At 42.6% G+C, this 20,295-nt stretch overlaps 1 protein-coding gene across 1 annotated transcript in view; it reads right to left on the bottom strand.

Moving 5' to 3' along the window:
• The window catches only part of LOC144597862 (phosducin-like), a 28,310-nt gene extending 10,036 nt beyond the window's left edge, over nt 1–18,274 (bottom strand). Inside the window, exon 1 of the mRNA XM_078407576.1 lies at nt 18,186–18,274. The gene's annotated coding sequence lies outside the window, so the exon portion shown is untranslated. The remainder of the gene's footprint in view (nt 1–18,185) is intronic.
• Nucleotides 18,275–20,295: the final 2,021 nt, after the last annotated feature.

Raw genomic sequence — 20,295 nt, forward strand, 5'->3', positions numbered from 1 at the left:
TCTCTGTCCCTATCCTATCAAACCACTTCACAATTTTAAAGACCTCCTTCCAGGAATTCCAGCCAAGTGAAGCTGACATATATATTGGAGATTAACCATCTTGGAGTATCCATTGAGCATTTTCATCATTGGCCAAGATTCCTTCTTTCAGAAGTTGATCACAGCCTTTTTTGGTGGCACCATCAATAAGTGGACTATAATTCCAGGGTTGCTAAGGAGTTTAAGATTGAGCTTTGGTCTTCCTGAAACTATTTTTAATGCAATGTATATGCAGGAGTTTATTCCTTCACCCTCTATTTAATTGCGATTTATTTCTTTTGCATTTGGGATAAGTATCTTGACAGTGCCTTATCATAGAAGATGCAGCATAACTAAGATGGCACTGGTACAAAATCATTACTAATTTGACAGTCAATCCAAGTAGCATCCCAAGGTAGTTTGGAACTTATTATTGGGTTAAAGGGACCATATAAATGTGAGTTATTTTGCAGTGAATACCCATTACATCAATAGGTGCCTGCTGAATCACACAATTAGGACAGATTATTTAACACTATTACATCAACAGGAGATAAGCTGGAAAACCATCTATGACATTAGGAGCATCATTTAGGTCAGTCCATTCAGTTATCCCGGTATTAGGTTAAATGCGCTTATTATTGTCATCAATGCTGGCAAGAAGTAGGCCAGTGCAAATTAGTTTTAGATGCTAAATCTTATTAGGATTCTGCGCCTTCTGGCATGAGCTCTGAAACTTCCACTGAATGTCTTGAATACCAACAGCATCTGACCCTCATGCCATCTGCAGTATTGGTTACCTTACACAGCGACCTTACATTTATGCTGTAGTGTACCTGTGGTGAGCTGACCAAATAAATTCAGTACACAGAATTCACAGATCATCCAAATAAGTTACAATGCCAGCACATAGCAAGATCATCATCTCTGCCAGTTTGAATTAAAAGCCGTGCCACTACTTTTAATTTGCCTCAGAGGTTTTGGCACCAATTAATGTAGCACATCACTGGAATTGTGGTCTTCCAGTCTCAGCACAGGGGGCAGACAGTCATATAGCTTAGTTTGGTTAAAAGTACAACATGCCCTGTAGCTCTAGCCTGGCATGTTTATGAAAATGTGTGGAGAATATTAGAGGTTGCTCGTACCTGGATTACTGTATTTCTAATGATTGCTGAGACTGACTATCACTTATTTTTGATAATGAAACTTTTAAAGAAGCGAGCTCAATTTGAATGACCAGAAATGGTACACTTTTTGCCTTGCTATTATTTCTATGCCAAGTATCTGGGGTTATAGGAAGAAGACAGGAGAATGGGGTTGAGAGGGAAAGATAGATCAGCCATGATTGAATGGTGGAGTAGACTTGATGGGCTGAATGGCCTGATTCTGCTTCTAGAACTGATCTTATGAAGTAACATTGTCACAAGACACAAGAAACTACATATGCTGGAAACTTGAGCAAAACTCAATGTGCTGGAGGAACGCAGCAGGTAGGCAGCATTTGTGGAGGGAATGGCCAGAAGTTGCTTTGGGTCAAGACTCTTCTTCAGATTGATGGGAAGAAGCTGGAAGAGGTGGGGGTGCTGCAAAGCCTGGCAAGTGGATGCAGTGAAAGGGGGGGGTTTGATTGGCGGATGGGCAGAGGTAGATGGACAAAGGCTAAAGGTGAACAGGAGACAAAAGGGTGTTAAATAAGGAAAGAAGATAAGTGAAATGTAAAGCCAGAGGGAGGGATATAGGTGGAAGGGGTCAGGAGAGAGGAAAAGAGATAAAATGAAAAATATTATGAGGGGGTGGAAGAGGAGTGTATGGGGGGGGGGAAGAGACCAAAATGACTGAATGGGGAGAGATAAGCGTGCAACAAGGTGGAGGGTATTACTGAGGTTGGAGAATTCAATGTTCATACCATGGGGTTGTAAGCTACCCAAGTGGAATATGAGGTGTGTGACCTCACTCTGGCAATGCAGGAAACCAAGGACAGAAAGAGCAGTATGGGAATGGGAAGGGCAGTTAAATTAGTTTGCAACAGAGAGCTCCAATAGGTCTTGGCAGACAGAGCACAAGTGTTCGGTGAAATAGCCACCTAGTTTACGTTTGCTTTTGCCGATGTAAAGGAGGCCACATTGGGAGCACTGGGTGCAATAGATGAGGTTGGAGGAGGTATATGTGAATCTCTGTCTTACTTGGAAAGGCTTCTGGGGTCGCTGGTTGGAAGAGAGAGAGAGGAAGTGTAGGGATGGGAGAAATGCCAGGGGAGGGGATGGGTTGGTGGGTAGGGATGAGTGAACCAAGGAGTTATGGAGAAAGTGGTCTCTACAGAAGCCGGAAATGGGTGTGGACAGAAAGATGTGACTGATGGTGGGATCAAGTTGAAGGTAACAGAAATTTCAGAATGAATGATGATTGAGGAGAAGACATCACTAAAGCATTTTTTAGGTTACTCGAAACCAGAAATAAACAGGAAAATGTGGTGCGGATGGCAGTAGGTAGGTGATCCATTATCAAAGGGAAGAGTGAATGTGACCAACCCGGCAGTGCAGGATATGTGAGAAGCCCATCCAGTGGCCAAACAAGACAAGGTCATTGCGGCCAGATATTGTGGGAGCTTGAAAGAGGTAAAAGTATTCAGGGAGATGAGGAGACAAAGCAGAACATTTTGTTATGCAATATTAAATATCAAAAGTAGACACAAAATGCTGGAGTAACTCAGCTGGACAGGCAGCATCTCAGGAGAGAAGGAATGGGTGACACTTTGGGTCGAGACCCTTCTTCAGACTGATGAATATTAAAAGTATCAAAATTTAAAATATCAAAAGCATTTCTTATCCACCATTTGAGAGTAGACAGAGTAGACAATAAAACAAGAACCAGGCGATATGCAAGGGTGGAGTGGGTAGCTTTAGAGGGTATAATATTTAGAATGAATGGTGAGGACTTCTTGCATTCCTGGGTCACATTGGAGGTAAATGCACTACATAGGAGGAGCTACTGAAATCTCTGGCAAAATATATTACATTATTGTTTATTTTGGATAACATGTTGATTTTCCATTTCAAACTTAAATGAGACTAGTGAAATCTGTGGGATATATAAAAATTATTCTCTATCACAAAACATTAACCCAAGTCTGGCGTTGTACATCACTAAAGAATCGATGGTAAGGCCCTATTTTATTTTATGCACAAAATGCCGGAGTAACTGGCAGCATCTCTGGAGAAAAGAAATAGGTGATGTTTTGGGTTGAGAACCTTCTTGAACGTCTGAGTGAAGGGCAATGCAGGCAAGATTAGAGAACTTTGGTTGGCAAGGGATATTGAGAGTTTGATCAGGTAAAAGGAGGAGTATATGTCAGGTATAGTCAGCTGCAATCAAGTGAGTTCCTTGTGGTGTACAAGGAATGTAGGAGTACAAATAAGGAAATTAGGAAAGCAAAAAGGAATCATGAGTTATCCATGGCAAATCACATAAAGGAATATCCTAAAAGATTCTCCAAGCATAATAAGAGTAAAAGGCAACAAAGGGGACAGCAAGATCAAGGAGAGCCAAGGAAAGTGGATGAGGTCTTAAATGGACATTCTCTTCTCTTGTGTATTTACTGTGGAGAAGGGCATGGTAGCTACTGCGGACAAGGAAGGCACTACGTACGATATTCTGGAGCTTATCAATGTTATGAAGTAGGGGGTGTTGGAGGTCCTGAAATGCATAATGGTAAATAAATCCTCAGGGACCAAACAGCTGCATCCTAGAACATTTGGGAAGCAAGAGAGGAGACTGGTGATTGCTAATGCCAAACCTATATTTCAAAAGTGCAACAGAGAGAAGGCAGGAAACTGCAGGCCAGTAAGTCCTACATCAATGGTGGGCAAGTTGTTGGAAGGTATTCTGAGAGATGGGATTTATTTGGATTTGGAAAGCAAGGACAGATTAAGGATAGTCAGCATGGCTTTTACCTGGACCTCACTTCTTACAAAGTTTATTGCAGAGGTGACCAAAAAATTGACAAGGACATGATGGTAGATTGGTATTAGTATTGGCTTATTATTGTCATGTTTACCAAGATACAACAATAAAATATGCTATCTAATCCAATTTTCCGGTAGACGAGTACAATCATGCCATTGGCAAGTACTACAGGTAATGCAAAGGGGAAAATACCAGAATGCAGAATATAGTGTTACAGTGATGCAGTGTTTCAGTTACAGAGAAAGCACAGATATAAAAATAATGTGTAAGGTTTGTAGGTTAGCTTCTCCACATATCATCTCCAGCTTTGGTTACTATCTCCACCTTTTCTTCAGCCAATTAGCCCCTTATCACCTCAGTCCTATCACTTGCCAGCTCTTGCCCCACCTCTTCCCCTTTCATCTTCCTCACAGTTTTTCCACTCCAATCTTGAAGAAGGGTCCCGATGCAAAATGTTGTCTGTCCATTTCCCGCTACAGATGCTGCCTGATCTGCTGTGTTCCTCCAGCAGTTTGTCTTTTGCTTCAGATTCCAGCACCTGTAGCTTCTTATGTCTCCAGAATGAGCAAATGTTAGGGTACAATGACTTATTCAAAACTTCGGACTAGGAAGGAAACTGACTGATACATTTGTGGATGAGTTAAAAGACACAAATTTACATGTGGTCTTTCACAGGAAATTATTTAATGCTTCATGATAAAAGTTATTTGGGAAGAGAAAGCCAGATGTTGTTTAGATAAACAGGGCAAAGTGCTCATTAATATATCTTTGTTGATGTTGATTGAGGAAATCCTTGGATGAGGTCATTACAGGAAATTTCTGTTTTTCTTATGTCAAGGTCATAAGATATTTATTCGCCAAATGCTTATGTCACCATTTAGGCAGCATTCCCGGTCCATCTCTCATTTTCTCTATAACAAGGAGTCAGAAAGAGAGATAGCATGGAACCAGGCCCTTCGGCCCACCAAGTTCACACTGACCATCAACCAACGGGTTACATGAATCCCATTTTGTTTTATTCTCCCCATAGTTTTATCAACTTCCTTCAGATTCTTAAATCATCTACACACCAGGGCCAGTTAACCCACCAACCTGCATGACTTTGGGATGTGGGAGGAAACTGGAGCTCCTAAAGGGAGCCCATGTGGTCACACGGAAAACGCGAAAACTCCACGCACAGAGCACCCAAGGTCAGGATCAAACCCAAGTCTCTGGCGCAGTGAAGCAATGACCCATGAGATGCATCACTGTGCCACCCAGTAAGGAGATTAAGAGTCAATCACATCAGTGGGAAGGGAGTCACATAGAGGCCAGACCAGATAAGGATGACAGATTTCCTTCGTTGGATGATCCCCAATGAACCTGGTCAGTTTTTTGATCATTGATTAGATTGTGCTCATAATTGTTGCAACCAGGTTTTCCTATAATTATTGATTTATTTAATTATTTGAATTCAAGATTCCCAGCTGTATCAAGCTCTAGCTACACATTCAGTAATTTAACCTGTTCTGTTACTGTACTTCATCTGTAACGGATACCACATCTACTGAAATATGTGAATGAGGATTGAATTTTACATTAATAGGAAAGTGGAGACTTTGAAAAGCTCAAACTACTTTGGGAGCCAGGGACAAGTATATTAGAAACGGCAGCAGATAATGAGGAAGTGATCTGATCTAGTAAGGAAATCGTGGAGATGAAGCACCAAGGGTTGAAGTTTGATGGTCACTTTAGTGTGAAGAGATGTGAGAATGATTTTGAAGGGACAAAGAGTAGACAAGACTGGGAAAATCCTTAAATCCTCATAATTCCTACCCGAGATGAAAAGGAAGTGGCAGTGTTTCAGTTTTTTATTATCCTTTGTAGAGAGAAAGAGATTGCAACTCATTGAGTAGTTCCAAATTTAAGATTATTCCCCTTTTTCTTATTCAAACTTGCCCCCAGAAGAAATAGCCATAATGAATTTAATAGTTAGCATTCCTCATTAATTCTCAACACCTTAATTAGAATGCCATTATACGTTGCCCCGGTATACATTGATGGCGCTGAAGTGGAGATGATTGAAAGTTTCTAGTTCCTAGGAGTAAATATCACCAGCAACTAGCCATATCGAACCAATACCTCTACTTCCTTGGCAGGCTTAGGATGTTTGGCATGTCCCCAAAATCTCTCACCAACTTCTAAAGATGCACCGTAGAAAGCATTTTATCGAGATGCATCACATCATCGTTTGGGAACAGCTCCAACCAAGACCGCAATAAATTACAGAGAATTGTGGGCGCAGCCCAGACCATCACACAAACGAACCTCCCTTCCATCTACTCCATTTATACTTCAGGCTGCCTCGGCAAGACCAGCAGCATAATCAAGGATGAGTCACACCCTGGCCACGCCCTCTTCTCCCCACTCCCATTGGGCAAAACGTATAGAAGTGTGAAAACACACGCCTCCAGATTCAGGGACAGTTTCTTCCCAGCTGTTATCAGGAAACTGAACCATCCTGCCACAACTACAGAGGAGTCATAAACTACTATCTACCTCATTGATGACGCTCGGACTATCTTTTGATCGGACTTTACTGGCTTTATCTTGCACACAACATTATTCCCTTTATCCAGTATCTGTACATGATTGTAATCATGTATTGTCTACCTTTGACTGGATAGCACGCAACAAAAAGTTTTTCACTGTACCTTGGACGTGACAATAAACTAATCTAAGCCTACACAAGTCTGGGGATTTGTGCTGTCTGTTCTCACTAAACCCACATAGTCATTCACTTAAAATTAATTAATCTGATTGGAGAAAATTGAATGCTGCAAATGAAACTACACCAGATGACAATATACCTGTCGGATGGAGTGAAATGTATTTAGGTTGATGAGGTATTAATGGATTAGCAAAATATCCACTTTATCCCTTGCTTTGTAAGTGTAAACAAGCTAATATGCTACTGGCCCCCAGTGTAATTAACCGGATTTGATAAGGACACCCAAGGTAAAGGAACCACTAGGAGGTAGTGACCATAATATGATGTTTTAATCTGCAATTTGAGAGGGAGAAGGTAAAATCAGAAGTGTCAGTATTGCAATTGAACAAAGGGGACTATGGAGGCATGAGGGAGGAGCTGGCCAAAGTTGACTGGAAAGAGACCCTAACAGGGATAACGGTGGAACTGCAATGGCAGGAATTTCTGGGAATTATCCAGGAGATGCAGGATCATTTCATTCCAAAAAGGAAGAACAATTCTAAGGGGTGTAAGAGGCAAACGTGGCTGACAAGGGAAGTCAAGATACATACAACCATAGAAAATAGGTGCAGTAGGAGGCCATACGGCCCATCGAGCCAGCACCGCCATTCATTGTGGTCATGGCTGATCGTCCACAATCAATAACCAATAATCGACAGTATAAAACTAAGAGAAGACATATAACATAGCAAAGATGAGCGGGAAGCCAGAGGATTGGCAAACTTTTAAAGAACAAAATAAACTGAATAAATGTAATTAAACCACCTGCTATTTTAAAGGTGCAGAGATGGGAAGAATGTTCTAACTTTATTTGGAAGTTATTTGAAAAGAAAAATGTTACAGACCATCCGCAGATTACAATTGTCCGACTTATGGACAGTCTACATATGAGCGAACTCTCATAATATATCAACTTAAAGTCTTGCATACGTATATATGTTTGTTCCCACAAACAACTAGTTTGGTCTCTCTCCACCTTTAATAATTGTGCTTTCTTATCAGTCTTATTTGCTTTTGATGTCATTCAATACAATACCGTGGAGATTTGTTTACCATGTCAAGTGAATTATGTGCAATTTCCAAGTTATGGACAAAGTCAATGAATGGACGCCTGTAAAAACATAAGCCATTCATTATCTGAGGATGCCCTTTATCCACCGGACGATTGGAGTGATTTTCTATGAAAGTATACGTTGGCTTTGGATTTTCTTACATGACTGACATGCCTTCTCTCAATCCCCTAGGTATTAAGTTGGCTCACTGACGTATCACAGTTCAAAGTCACCAGCCTCACCGAGTAATACTGCAAGGATTAGAGGCAGTATTCTTGATATTCTTAATTGATTCTCGATTCTCAAGTGCCACAAATGATTAATTTCACAAGCTTAAACTAAATGCCATCCTGAAGCTAACATTTACTTTTCCATAGAGTCACGTTAAACTGCAGATGCTGGAATTGTGAGCAAAACACAAGGTAAATATAGAAACATAGGAAATAGGTGCAGGAGGAGGCCATTTGGCCCTTTGAACCAGCACCGCCATTCATTGTGATCATGACTGATCATCCACATCAGTAACCCGTGTCAGCCTTCTCCCCATATCCCTTGATTTTTAAGAAAGGAGGGAGAGAGAAAACAGACCAGTTAGCCTGACATCGGTGGTGGGGAAGATGCTGGAGTCAATTATAAAAGATGAAATAGCGGCACGTTTGGATAGCAGTAACAGGATCGGTCCGAGTCAGCATGGATTTACAAAGGGGAAATCATGCTTGACTAATTTTGAGGATTTTTTTGAGGATGTAACTAGGAAATTGGATAAGGGAGAGCCAGTGGATGTAATGTATCTGGACTTTCAGAAAGCCTTTTAAAGGAAGAGAGGGGATCTTATAGAGACGTAAGGATTAGAGGGGATCTTATAGAGACATAAGGATGAGAGGGGATCTTATTGAGACGTATAAAATCATAAAAGGACTAGACAAGCTAAGTGCAGGAAAAATGTTCCCAATGTTGGGGGAGTCCAGAACCAGGGGCCACAGTCAGTCTAAGAATAAAGGGGAGGCCATTTAAAACCGAGGTGAGAAGAAACTTTTTCACCCAGGAAGTTGTGAATTTGTGGAATTTTCTGCCACTGAAGGCAGTGGAGGCAAATTCACTGGATGAATTTAAAAGAGAATTAGATAGAGCTCACCACAGAATTGGTCACCACTGCCTTCTGAGGCAGAGAATTCCACAGATTTACAACTCTCTGACTGAAAAAGTTTTTCCTCATCTCCGTTCTAAATGGCCTACCCTTATTCTTAAACTGTGGCCCCTGGTTCTGGACCCCCCCCAACATTGGGAACATGTTTCCTGCCTCTAGCGTGTCCAATCCCTTAATAATCCTATATGTTTCACTAAGATCCCCTCTCATCCTTCTAAATTCCAGCGTATACAGACTCCAGTCTTTCAACGTACGTCAGTTCCCCCATTCCGGGAATTAACCTCGTGAACCTATGCTGCACTCCCTCAATAGCAAGAATGTCCTTCCTCAAATTTGGAGACCAAAACTGCACACAGTACTCCAGGTGCGGTCTCACTAGGGCCCTGTACAACTGCAGAAGGACCTCTTTGCTCCTATACTCAACTCCTCTTGTCATAAAGGCCAACATTCCATTAGCTTTCTTCACTGCTTGCTTTACCTGCATGCTAACTTTAAGTGACTGATGAATAAGGACACCCAGATCTCTTTGTACCTCCCCATTTCCTAACTTGACACCATTCATCTGCCTTCCTGTTCTTACCACCAAATTGGATAACCTCACATTTATCCACATTAAACTGCATCTGCCCAAGTCACCCTACATCCTCATAGCATCCCCCTCATAGTTCACACTGCCACCCAGCTTTGTGTCATCCACAAATTTGCAAATGTTACTTTTAATCCCTTCATCTAAGTCATTACTGTATATTGTAAATAGCTGCGGTCCCAGCACCGAGCCTTGCGGTACCCCACTAGTCACTGCCTGCCATTCTGAAAGAGACCCGTTAATCCCTACTCTTTGCTTCCTGTCTGCCAACCAATTTTCTATCCATGTCAGTACCCTACCCCCAAAACCATGTGCTCTAATTTTGCCCACTAATCTCCTATGTGGGACCTTATCAAAGGCTTTCTGAAAGTCCACACACACTACATCCACTGGCTCTCCCTTGTCCATTTTCCTAGTTACATCCTCAAAAAATTCCAGAAGATTAGTCAAGCATGATTTCCCCTTCGTAAATCCATGCTGACTCGGAACGATCCTGTTACTGCTATCCAAATGTTCAGCAATCTCTTCTTTTATAATTGACTCCAGCATCTTCCCCACCACTGATGTCAGGTTAACTGGTCTATAATTTTCCGTTTTCTCTCTCCCTCCTTTCTTAAAAAGTGGGATAACATTAGCTACCCTCCAATCGACAGGAACTGATCCTGAATCTATAGAACATTGGAAAATGATCACCAATGCATCCACAATTTCTAGTGCCACTTCTTTAAGTACCCTGGGATGCAGACCATCAGGCCCTGGGGATTTATCAGCCTTCAGTCCCATCAGTCTACCCAACACCATTTCCTGCCTAATGTGAATTTTCTTTAGTTCCTCTGTTACCCTAGGACCTCTATCCACTAGTACATCTGGGAGATTGTTGGTGTCTTCCTTAGTGAAGACAGATCCAAAGTACCTGTTCAACTCATCTGCCATTTCCTTGTTCCCCATAATAAATTCACCTGCTTCTGTCTTCAAGGGACCCACATTTGTCTTAACTAGTTTTTTCCTCTTCACATACCTTAAGAAGCTTTTACTATCCTCCTTTATATTATTGACTAGGTTACCTTCGTACCTCATCTTTTCTCCCCATATTGCCTTTTTAGTTATCTTCTGTTGCTCTTTAAAAGAGTCCCAATCCTCTGGCTTCCGGCTCATCTTTGCTATGTTATACTTCTTCTCTTTTATTTTTAAACTGTCCTTGACTTCCCTTGTCAGCTACGGTCGCCTCTTACTCCCCTTAGAATCTTTCTTCCGCTTTGGAATGAACTGAACCTGCACCTTCTGTATTATTCCCAGAAATACCTGCCATTGTTGTTCCACTGTCTTCCCTGCTAGGGTCTCTTTCCAGTCAACTCTGGCCAGCTCCTCTCTCATGCCTCCAAAGTCCCCCTTGCTCAACTGCAATACTGACACTCCCGATTTTCCCTTTTCCCTCTCAAATTGTAGATTAAAACTGATCATATTATGATCATTACCTCCTAATGGCTCTTTTATCTTGAGTTCCCTTATCACATCTTGTTCATTACACAATACTAAATCCAGAACTGCCTTCTCCCTGGTAGGCCCCAGTACAAGCTGCACTAAGAATCCATCTCGGAGGCACTCCACAAATTCCCTTTCTTGGGGTCCATTACCAAGCTGATTTTCCCAGTCTACCTGCATGTTGAAATCTCCCATAACCACTGTAACTTTACCTTTGTGACATGCCAATTTTAACTCTTGATTCAACTTGCACCCTATGTCGAGGCTGCTGTTTGGGGGCCTGTAGATAACTCCCATTAGGGTCTTTTTACCCTTACAATTCCTCAGTTCTATCCATACTGATTCTACATCTCCTGATTCTATGTCACCTCGTGCAAGGGACTGAATATCATTCCTTACCAACAGAGCGACCCCACCCCCTCTGCCCAGAGGATGAAGTCGTCAAAACCAGAGTTTCATTTGTGTTAACTTTGAGCATCTCAGAAATTCCTAATCGAGATGAGAATTAATTCTCACGTGAACGCTACGAAGAACAGATTCATATACTTTGTAGCCACAATCCTGGGTCCATGTGTGAGACACCTGTCCAAATTATCTACCCCACGAGTTTGTCTTCCATTATTATGACAAACCACCCCTCTGCCCCACTGAAAACAAAACTCACCAGGTGAACATCTGGAGACCACAATTTTCAATTTGAATTTTCATTTCGATTCCCGTGTTCAAAATTCCCAGTATCTGAACCTGACTGGTGTATTTTAATGTTTTGAGCATGTTTCATGGAATTTACCTAATTAATGGTCAAGCTTATAACTTTTCACAAATCAGTATCCAAGTTTAAAATTAGCGAAACTGTACAATGCTGCCATACTCAAAGCGATGATCAGAACAATTGAAAGTGAACAAATATATATGGTTTAGTTTCCCTTGGAACATTATCACTGGCATGTGATGATTCTAATAAAACTCTAAATTAAACAACTAATGCTGTTGAACTGTTAGTACAACCAGCCAGCCTGTATTGATAATGGTTTAAAAATTGATAAGGATCATTCAAGAAGAACGTGCATTTAAACAATATAACACCTCAAAATATTTCAGAGGCATTCAGTAATATAAGTGCTGTAATGGGGCAAAAGCAGCAGTGGAAGAATCAGGCTTCTGCAAAAGGCAGTGAGATCAGTGGCACGTAGTCTGTGAGCTGGTGATGCGAGTTGAGGGATGATTATTGTGAAGGATTCCAGGACTTATCTGCTCTTCAACAATTAAGTGTGGCCTGTGTCTATGGGAGGTGTGGGAGGAGAAGAGGCAGGCAAGAGGTTTGTGCATTCTGAAGATGCATCTTCTAAGTCTGATGAGATTGTGGAGTGAAGGACAGCTTGAATGTAAGGCGGCTGATGATGTAGGAGGACATGTTCAACGTTATCATTTTGGCCCTGCTGCTGACCAAGGCCCCACCAAAGGTGCTCCATTTACCACCTCCTTCATGGAGGTGGGCACACAAACTAATCTCTCCCCAGCCAGTTGCCACTGCTGCTCCCTGTACATCCTCCTTGAAAGAGGGAGTAGGTCAATGAGTAAGCGAGCCTTGTGTTGGTAATGGTTGAATTGTTGCATCTGTGCAGGGCACGAGGGGAGAGCGTGAAAAGTTGAATATTAGATTTAATAGAGATTGCTGAGTTTGTGGGTGTAGTGCATTGAGCCATTGTTGTGGCTTCGAGCAAACTTGATCCAACATAGATGAATATGAATGAGCTTAAACATTGCATGTTGTACAAAACATCCAGACAGGATGGATCCACAGCAAAAATCCACAGTCCACTGCAATGTCGGTTAGCATTTGGCCAACTAATGTTGCTCCCATTGTTAACACAATTTATTGCTCCATTGTAGTTTAAACAAAGAAGTCAAGTCAAGTTTATTTGTCACATACACATACACGATGTGCAGTGAAATGAAAGTGGTAATGCCTGCGGATTGCGCAAAAAAAATTACAATTACAGCATATAAATTAAAATTAATACAGAAAAGAAAATGTAGTCCATGGAGTTATAATAGTTAACAGTCCTGATGGCCTGTGGGAAGAAACTCCGTTTCATCCTCTCCGTTTTCACAGCGTGACAGCGGAGGCGTTTGCCTGACCGTAGCAGCTGGAACAGTCCGTTACTGGGGTGGCAGGGGTCCCTCATAATCTTGCTTGCTCTTGATCTGCACCTCCTGATGTATAGGTCCTGCAGGGGGACGAGTGTAGTTCCCATGGTGCGTTCTGCCGAATGCACTACTCTCTGCAGGGCCTTCCTGCCCTGGGCAGAGCTGTTCCCAAACCAGACTGTGATGTTGCCGGACAGGATGCTCTCTACAGCCCCAGAGTAGAAGCATTGAAGGATCCTCAGAGACACTCTGAATTTCCTCAGCTGTCTGAGGTGGTAAAGGTGCTGCCTTGCCTTACCCACCAGTGCGGCAATGTGCGTTGTCCATGTCAGATCCTCTTTGATGTGGACTCCCAAGGTATTTAAAACTGCTCACCCTATCCACAGTAGACCCATTTATTTCCAGTGGCGTGTACGTTCTTGGATGTTGAGCCCTTCTAAAGTCCACAATCAGCTCCTTAGTTTTTTTGACATTCAAGATGAGGCTATTGTCCTGACACCAGAGTGCCAGATCAGCCACCTCCTCCCGGTAGGCCTTCTCATCGTTGTCGGAGATCCGGCCCACCACCACAGTGTCATCAGCAAACTTGATGATGGAGTTTGAGCTGAAACTGGCCACACAGTCATGTGTGCAGGAGGAGGCCATTCAGCCCTTCGAGCCAGCACCGCCATTCAATGTGATCATGGCTGATCATTCTCAATCAGTACCCCGTTCCTGCCTTCTCCCCACACCCCCTGACTCCGCTATCCTTAAGAGCTCTATCCAGCTCTCTCTTGAATGCATTCAGAGAATTGGCCTCCACTGCCTTCTGAGGCAGAGAATTCCACAGATTCACAACTCTCTGACTGAAAAAGTTTTTCCTCATCTCAGTTCTAAATGGCCTACCCCTTATTCTTAAACTGTGGCCCCTTGTTCTGGACTCCCCCAACATTGGGAACATGTTTCCTGCCTCTAACGTGTCCAACCCCTTAATAATCTTAGTGATGTTGCCCATCTCGAACCGTGCGTAAAAAGTGTTCAGGTTGTAAAGGTTAAACCTTGTTGACCACCAAAGCATAATTCTCTTTAATAACAATGAGCCCATAATTTAAGCCTTGGAGAGATAAACAGTGTAATGAGATCATCACCGGCTGCAATGACGCAGATGCAAGAATACTATTCTGCCCCAGGCACGCACGATTTATCTTTGCCTAACTCTAGTTTGATCCGTATGAAAGAATTACATTGTTATCAAGTGCTGTGTAAGATTTTCTAGCTTTTCCTACCAGTAGCCATTAAGCTTTAAGTGGTAATTTAAATATTCACAAAATTTCCTCAGCCGATGTTGTCAAATTGGAAACGGTGCAAAGAAAATTTACCAGGATGCTGCCAGGACTCGAGTGCCTGAGCTGCAGGGGGAGGTTGAGCAGGCTAGGACTATGCCTTGGAGCACCAGAGGATGAAGGGCTGATCTTATAGAGGCGTATAAGATCATGAGAGGAATTTATAGGGTAAATGTCTTTTGCCCAGAGTAGGGGAATTAAGAATGAGAGGACATAGGTTTAAGATGAGGGTAGAATGTTTTAATAGGACCGCAGGGGCAACTATTTTTAACACAAATAGTGGTAGGTATATGGAACGAACTGCTGGAGGGGGTAGTTGAGACAGGTATTATTACTATGTTTAAAAAACATTCAGAGAGGTGCATGGATAGGATAGGTTTAGAGGGATATACTAGTCCAAGTGGACCCGTTGGGGCTCAAACCTCTCCTGCATTGGTTCAGCACCCTCTCCCCCCCTCCCCCCTCCCCTCTCACCCCTTCCCCCCCTCTCTCCCCATCCCCCATCCCGTCCTCCCTCCCTCCACCCCCTCCCTCTACCCCCCTCCCTCCCCCTTCCCTCCCCCCCTCCCCCCATCCCCTCCACCCCTCCCTCCAACCCCCGGCCCTTCCTCCCCTTCCCGGCCCCCCCAATCCATCCCCCTCAACCCCCCCTTATCTTCCCTCCTCCCTCCTTTCCCCCTTTCCCTCCCTCCCTCCCCCTCCCTCCATTCCCCCCCCTCCCTCCACCCCCCTCCCTCTCTCCTCCCTCCCCCCCCTAGGAGATAGATTTAAAAATGTGAATAACTTAAAAAATATAACACCTATTTCAATGAAACTTCTTCCATTAACAGCAAAGGGACGACGGTGTGTAAGGTGGGCCTAAAACTGTTGCGCTGTCATGTACCATTTTGGCTGCAGTTCAGGAACAAACAAACAAACAAACAAACGAGAGTTTTCGTATATAGATGGTCCAAGTTGGGCTGAAGGACCCGTTTCCAAGCTGTATGATACTATGACACTAGATTCTGGCACTTACATGTGGGGAGCTCTAGGTCACACGTAGTTTGACGCCTCTGACGGGGGATTTCAGGCCAATACACAAAGTTGGCAATCTTCAGGTGCATAAGGTGGACTAATCCCTGGGGCCTGACCAAGAGTATCATAGGACATTGTGGAAAGCAAGGGAAGAAATTGCTGCAGCCTGGGCAATGATTTCTGAGTCTTCAATAACGTACTGGAAGACTGGAGGGTGGCTAATGGTGTGCTTTTATTAAAGAAGGACTGCAAGGACAAGGCAAGGAACTTTAGGTCTGTGAACCTACCATCAGTGGTGGGAAAGTTCCTGGAGGTGATTCTGTAAGACAGAATCTATCTGCATTTGAAAAGGCAAGGAATTTATAGGGATATCAAAACTGCAGATGCCGGTTTACAAAATAAAGGACACAGAGTGCTAGAGTATAGAGACAGTCAGATTGGCTATGTGTGTGGGAAATCCTGTCACACAAATTCAGTTGAGATAATTGAAGAGATGAACAAGAGGATTGACAAGGGCATTGTTGTCTACGTGGACAAGGCTTTTGACAATGTCCAACATGATACGTTGGTTTGGAGGTGAGATCATATGGGATCCTGGATAAGCTAGCCAATTGACACAGAACTGGCTTGATGGAAGTAGTCAGGGGGTGGTCGTGATGGGTTGTTTTTCAGATTGGAGGCCTGTGAGCAGTGGTGTGCTGCAGGGATCAGTGCAGGCTTCACTATAATTACTCATAAACATGTTAATCATTTGAATGAGAAGCCAGGTGGCATGATTTGTATGTTTGGAGTTGATGCCAAAATGGTGGTGTAGTGCATAAGCATAACTAGGGTTAACTGAACTGTATTCAAAAATAATTTCACTGTACCCCAGTACATGTTGTACTGTTCATAGACTTAGTCTACTTGGTTCGAGGGCAGCAGTACAGTTGGAAGTATTCAATGGTATTGGCTGGGCTAGCCGCTCCTTCACAAGACGCCTGTACAGCCACACTCTGTACTTCCATCAATAATACATGCACCAGTTACAAAGTCACCAAGATGCACTTTTGCAGCTCCCCTGTAAATTGCTGCAGAGTTCATTCACTAAGGATTTCTGATTTCTTTCATTTTCCATTGCATGAATTTTATATACATTCATTAACACTAAACATTAAAAAACAAATGTCTCTTACTCATAGGACAGCCAATGAAAAAATGTTGATTTCAATAGTTACATTCGTCACCATCAGTTTAAACAACCTACGCTATTACCAAACAGAAAACATACCCGTAAATGTCAACCCTTTTCATTAGATTTCCATTGTTATATATTTATTTATGAACTAAATTGCCATCAAAATAAGGCATAATGTGATGCAGACTTTTACCAGATGCAGACAGATTCTGCCCAAATAGTTTGTGTGAATCCAGTTTGGATTCCCATAGACCGATTGAGAAATTAGAGACAACATTTTCAAATTAATTATCTTTTTTATGTTTCCAGAGAATAATAAATTGGATTATTCCGAAGGATACAGAGAATTGAGGGTGTTTTTCTGCTAATTTGAAATGTTGTCTTTTTTTTATTTTTTTATTTTTTAAGAAGCATATGTACAAATCGAAATTAAAAAAAACCACATTTGTTACAAAGTTGTTACAAAAATAATTTTTGGCCTAGGAATACGAGTATGTCTTTCAATAGACAATAGGTGCAGGAGGAGGCCATTCGGCCCTTCGAGCCAGCATCACCATTCAATGTGATCATGGCTGATCATTCTCAATCAGTACCCCGTTCCTGCCTTCTCCCCATACCCCCTGACTCCGCTATCGTTAAGAGCTCTATCTAGCTCTCTCTTGAATGCATTCAGAGAATTGGCCTCCACTGCCTTCTGAGGCTGAGAATTCCACAGATTTACAACTCTCTGACTGAAAACGTTTTTCCTCATCTCCGTTCTAAATGGTCTACCCCTTATTCTTAAACTGTGGCCCCTTGTTCTGGACAACATTGGGAACATGTTTCCTGTCTCTAACGTGTCCAACCCCTTAATAATCTTATATGTTTCGATAAGATCCCCTCTCATCCTTCTAAATTCCAGTGTATACAAGGATAGTCACTCCAGTCTTTCAACATACGACAGTCCCGCCATTCCGGGAATTAACCTAGTAAACCTACGCTGCACGTCCTCAATAGCAAGAATATCCGTCCTCAAATTTGGAGACCTAAACTGCACACAGTACTCCAGGTGCGGTCTCACTAGGGCCCTGTACAACTGCAGAAGGACCTCTTTGCTCCTATACTCAACTCCTCTTGTTATGAAGGCCAACATTCCATTGGCTTTCTTCACTGCCTGCTGTACCTGCATGCTTCCTTTCAGTGACTGATGCACTAGGACACCTGCCCGACAGATAATACTGTCAATCGTGTAGTTATACAGAGGCAACCTTAAAGTATCAATTTTGTAGGAATTCTTCTACAAAAGGAGAAGTGATATAGTTAAAGAGAAGAGGGGAAAAAATATTAATGTCAATAAACTAAAAATGATTCACCTCCATTTAAATGAGCAGCACAAGTTTTAATCTCATTATCCGTTTTCATACAGAAGACTTCAGCTGATTTGAGAAATAAACATTTGTGCTCCCTGTGGAGTACAGTGAAACAAGCTTTAAATATATAAAATACAGCACACAGGAGCTGTATGGCGGATGGAAAGAAGCCTACCTGCTGTAAGTGCTCCAAATGAATGGTGAAGTGAAGGTGTCGCGGCTGGTAGCACTCAGTGTGTCAGTCACAAGACAGTCTTGACACCAGGTCCACCGACCTTTGAAATGACTGGTCAGAATGACTGGTCAGAAGAAGTAGAAGTGTAAGAGGATTGAACTAAAAGAATTATAAATCTTTTCTCATTAGTCTGATCCAATCAGATTGGAATGGCCGCACAAGGAATGCCACAGTGTAGTTAATTGCTGCAGTCTATAAGGTAATGGTGGGGCAATTGGTGACGCTAATGGATTCAATAGGCAATGAAATTTGGAAGAAGGTGAATATCAACCTCACAGCTTCAAAGTCAATGAGCAAGTCCAGGGCTGTTGTTTCAACCACTCCTCCTCGAAACCCTTCCAGCTGCTATTCCCTGTGTAAAGAAATACTCCGTGGAGTAGATTCCATCTAAACCTCTCACTGAATCCCATGTTATTGATGAATGCTTGAACATAACGATTATGCAAGAGTTTGGTCTTGAGCCCAATTTTTTTACTGATCAATGTTATTGACTGTATCTATGGGATATTTTGTCAGAGAAAGGTAAATACAGTTGTGAGAAGATGTGTTTACAAACAGGTAATATAAAATCGGTATGTGTAGGAAGGAACTGCAGATGCTGCTTTAAACCGAAGATAGACACAAAAAGCTGCACCATCTACACCAGTCCCACCTGCCTGCATTTGGCCCATATCACTCTAAACCTATCCTATCCATGTACCTGTCTAAATGTTTCTCAAACGTTGCGATAGTCCCTGCCACAACTACCTCCTTTGGCTGTTTGTTCCATACACCTACCACCCTTTGTGTAAAAAAAGTTACCCCTCGGGTTCCCATTAAATCTTTCCTCCCTCACCTTAAACCAATGTCGTCTGGTTCTTAATTCCCATACTCGGGCCAAGAGTCTCTGTGTGTTTACTTGATCTATTCCTCTCACGATTATGTACACTTCTATAAGATCACCCCTCATCCTCTGGCACTCCAAGGAATAGAGTCCTGAGTTATTTTCAGGTCCGCCGTGCGCCAAGGCTTTGATGGCTGATTAAGGTCCATATAAGAGCAGTGGACTCGTGTCCAGCATCAGTGGATGCCAGAAGATAATGCTTTCAATTCAGCAAGAGAGGGTTTAGTTCAACAATAGTTCCCTGAAAATTAACACCAAAATAAGATGACTGCAAAATAACAGAAGTAGCATGTCTGAATTCCATGGTTTACAATAAACCGCATTACTGTGTCACATTCTATCTCTTCCTCCTTTTACCGCATCTTATTTTCATTGCACACTGTGGAATAATTTTCCCACATAGACAACATTGTTAGTTGGTCAGATAAAGGGGAAAAGTAACTGTGTTATTTTGCCACAGGTAATCTACAGCTGCAATTATGGCTACACTTGGCGTTGTGATATTTGGCCACAATTACAGTGTTTACTGGCTCAGATGTGTCCAGATCAGCATGATCTCAGTTCAGATAACAGTGGTGAATCCAGGGAGCTCGCTGCTGAGGAACTAGCTCTTGCCAAAGGATCGTTACTATTAAATGGGGACACTTCTTTGGAAAAATGGTTCTCTTTATTCACAGTTGGAGGAACTGAGTGTGGTGACAACAAGACCAATCCTGCCGGCCATGGTAAGAGATTCCAAACAGTGCTTTCCCACGCAAGTATGCCCCAGACTTACATGACTGGCCACAGGCCTGACGTTTACTGTAACAGTTGCCAGCGCACCAGTTATTCCACTCCATTACACTGGTCTCCATGTGGAGTTCACTGGTGCTGACATGATCATGCTGAAACTGCGCAGCCTAACAATGGGAATCCATCTCTCTGATGCTCCGCTGTTGGATAAGAGAACCCTTTCAATGGATTCTCAGCCTTCTTTAAAAATGATCTCAGTCTACTGTTTTGGAAAGAAAACTGCAGATGCTGGTTTAAATCGAAGGTAGACACAAAATGCTGTAGTAACTCAGCGGGCCAGGCAGCATCTCTGGAGAGAAGAAATGGGTGACGTTTTGGGTCGAGACCTTTCTTCAGACTGAAGAAGGGTCTCGACCCGAAACGTCACCCAGTCCT

Source organism: Rhinoraja longicauda, chromosome 11, assembly GCF_053455715.1.
Source record: "Rhinoraja longicauda isolate Sanriku21f chromosome 11, sRhiLon1.1, whole genome shotgun sequence".
NCBI classification, from domain to species: domain Eukaryota; kingdom Metazoa; phylum Chordata; class Chondrichthyes; order Rajiformes; family Arhynchobatidae; genus Rhinoraja; species Rhinoraja longicauda.